We start from the raw sequence: 9,972 nt of genomic DNA, 5'->3' as shown, positions 1-9,972 counted from the left end.
TCAGGTCTTATACATGTTGGAACCGGCGTGAACGTAGCTTTAAGCTAAATGTACTTTGCATGTACCCACTCATTAATTTAACCCATTCAAATCGGGAAAATATATGTGTCATTTTAGATTGTACGTACGTTTTTCAGAAAAATCTTAGGATTTAAAACAGTGGTTTAGAAGAGTATAGTTCTCAAATTGCAGATATACAAGCTCACAGCATCTGCTATTTTTGAAAATTGTTTTTGAATTTTTTTTCTCTTCTTGGGGTCCCTGGCACAAAACATTTTCAGATGAGGGTCCGTTTGAGAACTACTGATTTAGAAGACATTTTGTAGAATCGGCCTCAAGTCTTAATGGGTTAACACTGGTGCCTGATTTATACTTACTGTTGTTGCGTGCTGGCTTCTTGCACTGAAAATAGCTGATGTACAAGCTCACAACGTATCACTCCACGATATAGTCGATCTACAAGCTCACATGCATTGGGACTGAGCTTAGGTCTACTATTTTCGCCACATTTGTGAAAACTTCTCAACTTTTCCCCTATAATTGTCACGCTCCGCTCCTCAGCCCTTGGACCTGGACTGCCCTTATTAGATGTTGGACTTATTAGGACTTGTTCTTAGTTCAGTTGTTCTGTAATTCTGTTCTGTTTGGTTTTGGTTTTCTGTTACTCTGTTGCCTTGGTTTTGTGTGTTTATTTTGTAGTATCGTTCCAGTGTTTCCTGCCTGCCTAGTTACTGTTACCTGCCTTGTCTTACCAGTCTTGTGATTTGTCAGTGTTTCCACCTGTGTCCTCTTAGTCCCCCAGCCTATCCCAGTGTTGATTGTCTGTTGAGTTCACCTGTGTCCTGTTAATCCCTGTCTACTTAAACCCTGTGTTTACACTGTGTTTTTGTTAATCCGTAGACCTATACTCCTTGTTACCTACTTCCCACCTGTTTCTGTTTACCTGCTTTTTGGAAACGTTGCTTGTTAAATAAACCTTTTGATTTGATCATTCCTGCTTTTCTGCTTTTGGGTCCTGCCCGTCACTCACTCCTGACAATAATGACTCACTCAAAATTGGGATGCCACGTTTAACATGACAAACGTTTAGAATTGTTTTTCATGCCGAACAAGCTATCACGAGCCAGTATAGCAACCGATACCTCTGTAGATCTATAACAGAATAATCTGCATCCAAAAACGCTAGCTCACAGTGTAGCACAGGACATCTGGTTGGGAATGCACCGCCCGGAAACAAACAAACAATAAATAAATACATAAATAAACCAAGAGCGGGGCGGATATTGTGTTATCAGCGCGTGTCCAGAAATGAACAGTTCCATTCACAGCGTAATAGTGGGTTTTGGAGGGGTGGGACAGTGGGTGGATGATGGGACAGCGCAGGGGGCAGCGGGGCTTGTTAGGAAAATCAACTTGGCAGCCAAGTGGATGGTGGTCCCCAGCTGAGGATGTCTGGCAGAACATCAGTACCATTCTGCTCTGAACGGAGACTCCTTTTCTCTGCCCCGTCATGCAGGGCCTGTCGACGGCGAGGCATGCAGCTTTCAAAACAGCCTCTGGTCCTGCTGGTGAGAACTGGGCCCCGGCAAGCTTTACTTACACACACAGACAATCGCGTCCAATCATGCGCACATGCACGTGCAGTGCAAACACATACACACTCACAGAGACTACCACACTATACTCATCTTGTGATGTCAGTGGTGTAAGCCAACATGATACTGTATTGGCATTGAGTTCTAAAGATGTATGGATGTTTAATTTTGAGTGGCAGTGTTGAGAGTTTTGTGTGTGTGTGTGTGTGTGTGTCTGGGGTGGGGGTGGGTGGGGGAGTTTAGATAGCTGATACAGGGTTTACCACTATATAACTGAAGATAAAGGGTATACATGATGTATAAAATGTCTTTGCACATGCCCTGGCGCTGAGTCACGTCTTTGAAGTGAAACCTCTGCAGATGCGTGTAAATCAAGACGTGGAGCACTCATGGAGGACGAGACCACATCAGTCACCTGCGCAATGAATGGCGCATCTCTCAGCAACAGGCCCTGCATAGTTGCATAACCGCACATGCATTGTTCAGCCTGAAAGAGCCTTTCTCCACGGCTATTCTCAACTAAAAAGCACAAGGAACTCTGGAAGCCTGCGTTCTGTGCAGAGCGGCGCCTCTGTGCTCTTCTCGTGGACATTGCTGCATCTAGGGCAACTTTTCACTCGCTCGTCTGTGTCGCGACGGGGGAAACAAAACAACGAGAAACGCCACCAGCTCCCGACACCCAATTGGCTCTGATAATATTACAGCTTCCCAGCCTATACAGCGGTATACAGCGGTTCAACCAGTCACCTCGGGCGTAGAAACTCAACGAGCACATCCTGTTTTCCCTGTGCCAGCGAGGTGTGGGGACAATAGCGACGCATGGCGTCGTCACTGTGTTTTTCTTTCCGGGTGGATTCTTCTTGCAGTGGGTGTGATGGTTGGAGCGGCGCTCCCTCCCTCCCGCCCGTTCCCCTGTGATGTGTTTGGGGCCGAGGATTATCCGCTCGCTGCGGTTGTTTTTGGAGGATTCGTGCTCTAATCTCATGTACTTCTGTCACACACTGCGATGAAAGACAGCCTGTTGGTGTTGGCTCAACCAGCGAGGGCTGACTCACAGGCACAGGTGCACCATGGGAGGGGAAGACGGACCGTGACACGCGATGACATTTTCACTGATGAGATGAATTACGAACACAGAGGAAAATATATTACCCTGGTGACCATCTGAGGGAGTTCCAGGGCTCTGCTGTATACAAGGGCCAATAGTATGTCTCTCTACAAACTAATCTGTTTTCAGAAAATAGCTGATCTACAAGCGTTGCGGCCTATTTTCACCAAATGTTTGCCCCAGAATAGGGACACTAGGGTTCAAGTGGTAAACATTGTAGAACAAGCACCAGTCGACCGCAGCTCCAGATTTGTCTTGCGAATGGAATATTATTGTAAGGTTTCCTCAGAGTGTTGCATTTAGCCAGACACATGGCTGTTGAATCTGGATCTGTGTGCTTCCCATCAGCCCCAGATGGACTCAAGCTCTCTGTTGAACAGAACAGAACAGAACAGAACACATATACACGCATTCACACAGACACACACACGCGCACGCATACACACATGTGCCCATACACACGCACACGCGCCGACTCATTTATTTTAACAAGGCCTCTGGAACAGCCAGACATACCTTTTCAACCATATCCTCTATTTCTGTTTCTGTCTCTCTCTTTCTGTCTTCCTCCTCTCTCTGTCTCTTTCTCTTTCTGTCTCTCCACCTCTCTCGCCGTCTCGCTCTCACTCTCATTCTGACTCTCTCTCTTTCTTTCTCTCTCTCACTCCCTCCGTCTGTCCGTCCGTCCGTCCGTTCGTCTGTCTGTCCCTCTCTGGTTCTCTCTCAGACAGAGAGACAACATCATTGTCGGTATCTCACTGATCTCTGGGCATTTTTTTTTCATTTTTCCCCCTTCGTTCTTTTTTTTTTTTTTTTACACATGAAGACATTCTTTAAAGACATTTATCAGAAGACAGTAAAAAGTAATGGGGTGTTTCATTTGGCATAATGAAACGTAATCACCCTGTGGACAGGGCTTTGAATACATCTGTCCGATGGATTTTTTTATTATTATTATTTTTTCACAGTCGCCGCGCTCAGCGGTGGAACTCTGGCGCTTCCTTCTTCTGTTAAGCAGCTGAAGGAACGTCAATCCTTGACGTCATCAGGAACTGAAATCTGTGGAGGAGGAGGAGACCAGTGGCGGTGTATAGCCTACTCTGAAGATTTTCTTTCCCTTGGGAAAGAAATGGCTTCAGACAGACTATGGTGAATCCTTTAATAGATTTGGAGACAACCCTCCCGGGGACGGTTGGAAAGAAATATTGGATGATAGCAAAAGCTGTGAAATCGTTAGCCGTTGTAGAGAGATATCTATACCAGTGGTTCTCAAAGTGCATTCTGGGGACCCCCAAGGGTCCTTGGGGGGCGGGGGGGGTCCAGGGGGTCCCCAGCAAAAAGTATTAATATAGCATCACAATAATGTTAACCACTTTAACTTTGTATACTTTGGCTATTCAAAAATAGCAGATCATGCTATGAGCTTGTAGATCTGCTATTTTTGAAAAATCGTGAATATTCTGCAAACCTTTGAATATATACATTTTTCAAAGCATTTGTAACTCAAATCTTTTGTTCCGGGGTCCCTGGAACACATTTTTTTTAGATGGGGCTCTGCGGCCAAATACATATGGGGGTCCTTGACATGAAAAAGTTTGAGAACCACTGCTCTATAGGCCTACTGTACGTCAGACTGTTTGTGTCCAAGGCACATCAAAGGGCACACCTGTATCTACTTATATAATCGAGGAGTGACTTCCGCCCCCCCGCTGACGCTATACCCACTGCTCTGTAGGCGAGTAAACACAACGCCGACACACCACATCTCGCCAACACAGTAGCCATGGCGTGTGCGCAGAATTTACGGGTGGCGTAGGCCACCTATCATTGCTCACTACACAATTTCCACCTCACAACATTTATTCCACTCACCACATTACGGACAAAACGGAAGGTGAAACAGTTTCGTACCGTTTACCGTGCGCACCACCGAACGGCGACGGCTTTAGCCGAAACAACACGAAGCGCCGCCATTGAACTCTGCGCATCTCCACAACAACACACAAGCAGGTCCTTCGCTTCAACCCCCCCCCCCTTCTTACGTACCTCTTTTGTTCCACCCAGGCCGTTACTTTCACTTCACTCATGTCTCTATCAATCACAATATGTCCGTCCTTCACGTGCCATGTACATCCCAAGCACAAAAATAAATGGCGACGGGCACACTACAGCGCGTTGTCCTGCTGCATTTGGTAAACACACCAGGCTAGGTTCATGACACCAAAGGATTCGACAGTGATGTCATCATTATGCAACCCGGAAGTACAAATACCAAGGATACGTCAGTGATGTCAGTCGGGATGCCAGTCGGGATGCGACAGAAACGAGCAAGGACGTTCATGAAAAAAAAAAAAAAAACAGCCGAAGGGGTCCGCGGACCCCCAGGAAAAAAATTATATAATCTTATTTTTTTTTATTTATTTTTTTTAATTTTGGAAATTTTAATCCGACGATTTTGGTACCCCAATATAAACACGCCCACGCTGGGCCCCGTGCGCGGCTAGGGGGTCGGCCGCCCATAGGGCGGCCGGACCTCTAGTTCATCATATATATGCAAAAAATAGCCACTTAGTTATCACTCTTATCACTATGTAAATGTGTATGAGCTTGTATATCTACTATTTTTGAATAGCCAAAGAAATCTAAAATATCACAGATGCTCTCCTGGTCTAAATGGGTTAAGCTCTATTTAATAGAAATTGACATTTTTGAAAATGTGTGAAAAGAGACAAAAAAAGAGTTTCACTATATCACTATAACAGGCTTAGAATAGGAATGGTGGGAAAGTGGATATAAATAAATACATAAAATCATAATTTTTGTATAGTTTATTGATTGCTTTAACGTGTGGTTGTCACAAAATCTCAAGGCACACCTGGCCTTATCGTCCCGGGCCACCATAGTGTTCCTCTGCACACCGTTTTCAGAACCACTGGTCTATGTTCAGTTCGTCTCTGAAACATTTTGAGCCTTTTGCCATAGCGTCTCCTATATATTGAGACACTTTGAGAAACCCTCCATATAGTAGATAACCCAGTGGTTCTCAAACTTTTTCATGTCAAGGACCCCCAAACTGATATGTATTTGTCCACGGACCCCCATCTAAAAGGTTTTGTGCCAGGGACCCCCAATGTAAAACAAAAACAAAAAAAATCCCTAACATTTTCAATATGTTTTCACCAAAATGCAAAAGTAGCAGATTTGCTATTTTTGAATAGCCAACATATGAATGGATACAAAAATAACTTAACTTTTGCTGGGTACCCCCTGGTACCCTCCCAAGGACCCCTGGGGGTCCCCAGACCCCACTCTTTGAGAACCACCGAGCTAACCAACAGAATGTATTGTATATAGTGTCTATAGGTGAGGTTGTTGTTTGTTAGAGCTGGTGTGAAAGATGATCACTCACGCCAGAGCTTTTAATGGATTTCGCTGCTGGGGATTGAGTCATTTAGTCGCACCACTTTGCATTTCATCACTTATGTCTGTCAATTACAGTTGATTTACAAGGTGTCTACAGCCACGGCCGAGCATGCAGCATCAATTTGTGAGTGGGTTGATTGCTCCAGAGAGAGAGAGAGTGTCGACGGCAGGATATATCATTCATTAGCGTTGCCATAGGATGTCCTTCAATTATCCCTCAGCGCTGCACAGTCATTTCAGCCATTTACTCTTGTTATGAATTACTTTTTTGTCCACCGCGATGCAGATTCAAGCTGACAAGAGCCTTATAGAGGTATATACAGTCGGTGAATGGATGTCTGCGTGAGCATTTTGGAAACGCATGCCAGGCTGACTGTGTGACTGTGTGTATACCGGCGCATGGAAACCTTGTATGGCCAAACCTGTTACTTTTCAGGAAATTGGGGCGGGGGGGAATTGTTTCCACTGGATCCAATGTAGTTATTATTTAGTCACAAGCTCTTGTTAAAGTCATGGGGGAGCCCAGGATTGAACTGGGAACCTCACGGTTGCCATCCGGCCGCTCTACTGGCCACTTTACCCCTGAGCCACTGCCGCCCCAGAAAATGAAAGGACATGAAACTAGAAAATGTGCTCCTCGGAGCACAAGTCTCCGCCAGCAAATATTGATTAATCCTGTCTAAGCTATTTATATTACGTATTGTGATGACACCAGTGTGTCTACATAATGTATTGCTCCGCCATTTCGTGATTATTCCTGTCTTACCTCACTTTGAAAGAGACACAGACTCTTTCAAAGTGACAGATCTATTTATAGGCCGCTATACGTCATGCGTCTCACTAGCCAATCAGAGCACACTCTTTCAACGTATTGTCACGTGTCACGTGAGGCTTGACCAATGTTAGCTTGGCCGAGGGGGGGGGGGGGGGGGCGGAAAGTGAAAACATAGTCTCCTGGCGGAGACAATGAAACGGTTACATGGCGGCTTTCCGACATGTCGCCTTTCCGACGTTAACGAACCCTATACCTAACCCTCACCCTAACCCTAACCGCACGCGGAAGCCACTAGTCGGAGTGGCGAGATGTCGGCATGGAAGACGGTTACCCAATGAAACAGCCCTTGCACCCAAGGGTCGCCGGTGTCAGGCTATTGAAGAGGTCAGCGTATAGTGACTTCTTGGGACAAATGTGACCCCAAAAAAAACTGTTAAAACGTCGGAGGCGCACCGTCTAAAGCCAACTTGAGCCATGTCGGGGGCTAGTATAGACCCCTGGGGGTCTCCTGTCAATGAAGTATAAGGTTTTAAGTCGTTAATATACCAAAGAAATTAACAAACAAAAAAGAAAAAAGCAGTATACATTATGGAGATACAAGGTTTCTGCCCAACAGCGACGATAAGAAGGTACAGTACCTATCCACTCCAGGGGCCCTGGAGGGACTTTCCTCATATTATTGTGTTGGGGCTTAAAGGTTTGGTACAGGTGGGACCCATCGCTCACTACCGCAGCCTGTCACCAGTCTGTTTGGACAGATGGTTTGTATTCAACCTCGGGTTCCTATATGACTGCTGTGAATGAAGCCTTGCTTAATATGAGTGTTTTGCCTACGCAACGTAATGAATGGTGCATAATACGTGACACATTCTGTTCCCAGGGTTGCGTGACATGGGTCTCATAAAAATGTTACAACAGACACAGACCTCTTCAATAGCCTGACACCCGGTGACCCTGGGGTGCAAAGGGGCTGTTTGGGGTTCCCCCAAAGGTTGCGTTATGGGTCCCGACACATTTTGAACTGACAATATTGAGCTAATGGCTCTAGGTTGAGGGGCTGGGGGCAATAAATACAAGGAGGTAATTACATTGTTAAAAAGCTGATCCTAGCTTTTATCTGGGGGGGGGGGGGGGGGGGGGGTGGACGTTAAGTAATGGGCGGTGGTGGTGAAGCCTGGTCTTCTGTGTGTCTTCAATGGGGGTTCTTCTCTTGATACAACACAGCGCTGTTTTCCCCTGGAATGAAAGTGTTGCCCTGTTCTCACAGCTGGGGCAAATCACCGTGGTGAAATTTGTGGCGGTGTGGAGTCGCCCACATGCCACAACGCATTGGCCTGTTTCGTAATGAAGACATTCTGCAACCAGCCAGGCTTAAAGAGGCCCGGTATGACTTGGGCTGAACGTGGCTCATGCCAGTGGTTCTCAACCTGTGGGTCGGGGACCCCCACATGATTTTGAGGGGATCCCCGGAATTGACATTTTAAGGACTTTTATAAAGACCTTTTTGATACCAAAAAAGAAAAGAAAAAAGGCCATTACGGCATCAAAAGTAATCAACAAACTATACTATAAAAACTGGTCAAACATTGTCCAAATTGTCAAATTATCTAAGAAAGAGTCAAACATTTTGAAAAAAGCAGATTGCGAGGCGATTGCAAGGTATTTTCCACTATATTTATCTGTGGAACCGTGTCAAACTAAATGTAATGCCTCAACAAGTACAATTCTAAGTGTTTATATCAGTGCTTATCAGGGGGGTCCCCAGTTCAAATATGATTATTTTGGGGGGTCACAGCCTGAAAAGGTTGAGAACCACTGGCTTTATACACTGTTTGCAAATATAGGGTAGCGAGCCACTTTGGGCCATGGACTTGTTTTTATGGGTCTCGAGTAAATAGCACGTTCACAAAAAAGAAAACATTTGCTTTCTTGAAAAATCTGAAGTTTACAAAATTAGCAAAAACAGAAGTGTCGATTTGATGTTGTGTGAGCTTTTACTGTATATCTGCTATTTCCACTATATTTAAAAAATAAATAAATCATAATGTAAGTTTGGGTCCTGCATGGGAAGACAAAACTAATTTCTCTTTTGGATCTTGACCAGAAAAAGTTTTGATACTCCTGGCAATGAAAGCTTATGGTCATGTTATTAAAGCTTATGGGCGTTTCAGATAACCCAAAGAATGCAGAATCCATTGAATCACAGTTGCATTTTGAAATACGACTTTGTTAAAAAGTGAACATGTTCAGTGATATCCAGGGAGCCTCGTATCAGTGGGAACACTATGACAGCAGAGAGACCTCATTTAACTTCCGTACACGAGCTATTAAACTGCTCGGATGTACTTAAAACTCAATTGGTTGTGACTTTTTATTGTGATATATGAGCACTACTGTACTTACTCATCTGGGATTCCCAGTTTCAATCTGACTTAGAAAAGTCCCCCTGACTGACCAATCAACACTTGCCTCGCAACTTTGACTTGTCACACTCGAGGAATTCTCTGCCTCTGTCTGTCTATATCTCTCTCTCCCTAGCGGCTACATTTTCCCTAAACATAATTTGGTGTAGAGGGAAAAAAAGGAAGGGGCCCTGGTATTGAGCCCAGGGGGACTCCTGTACTGCATATAGGGTTTTAAGTGGTTAACATGCATATTCTTGGAAGCAACAGTGAGCCGTATTAAATCGGACTCCTCTGCTGAGCAGCAAACGTCGAGCGCCAGCGGTTAGTTTTATATGTTTCACAAGCGTGTAAATATTTAATAGAAGAGTGGGAAGGAGTGCTGTGTCACTGTGTCTGCCTCCGTCCACCACAGAGACGAGCCCAGAGAGATACCTCCCCTCACCCCCTCCCCCCCACGCCGAACTGGGAGAGAGAGATTTACGGGGTGCAGTAGAAAAAGATTCATAGACTGCATGGTTTTATTCTGGACCGTGTTTCTCAGAGAACGCTGCAAGTTTATGGTCGCGGTCGCGGCCCGCTGGGATCATATGACTGTTTTTGATGTTGATGTCCATGTGTCAAGGAACATGATGGTGAAACGACCCCGGCATCCCATTCCATACCGAA

Source organism: Gymnoscopelus microlampas (assembly GCF_963454915.1).
Source record: "Gymnoscopelus microlampas genome assembly, chromosome: 23".
In the NCBI taxonomy this organism is placed as follows: Eukaryota; Metazoa; Chordata; class Actinopteri; order Myctophiformes; family Myctophidae; genus Gymnoscopelus; species Gymnoscopelus microlampas.
Note: the sequence above shows the minus strand (reverse complement) of the source record.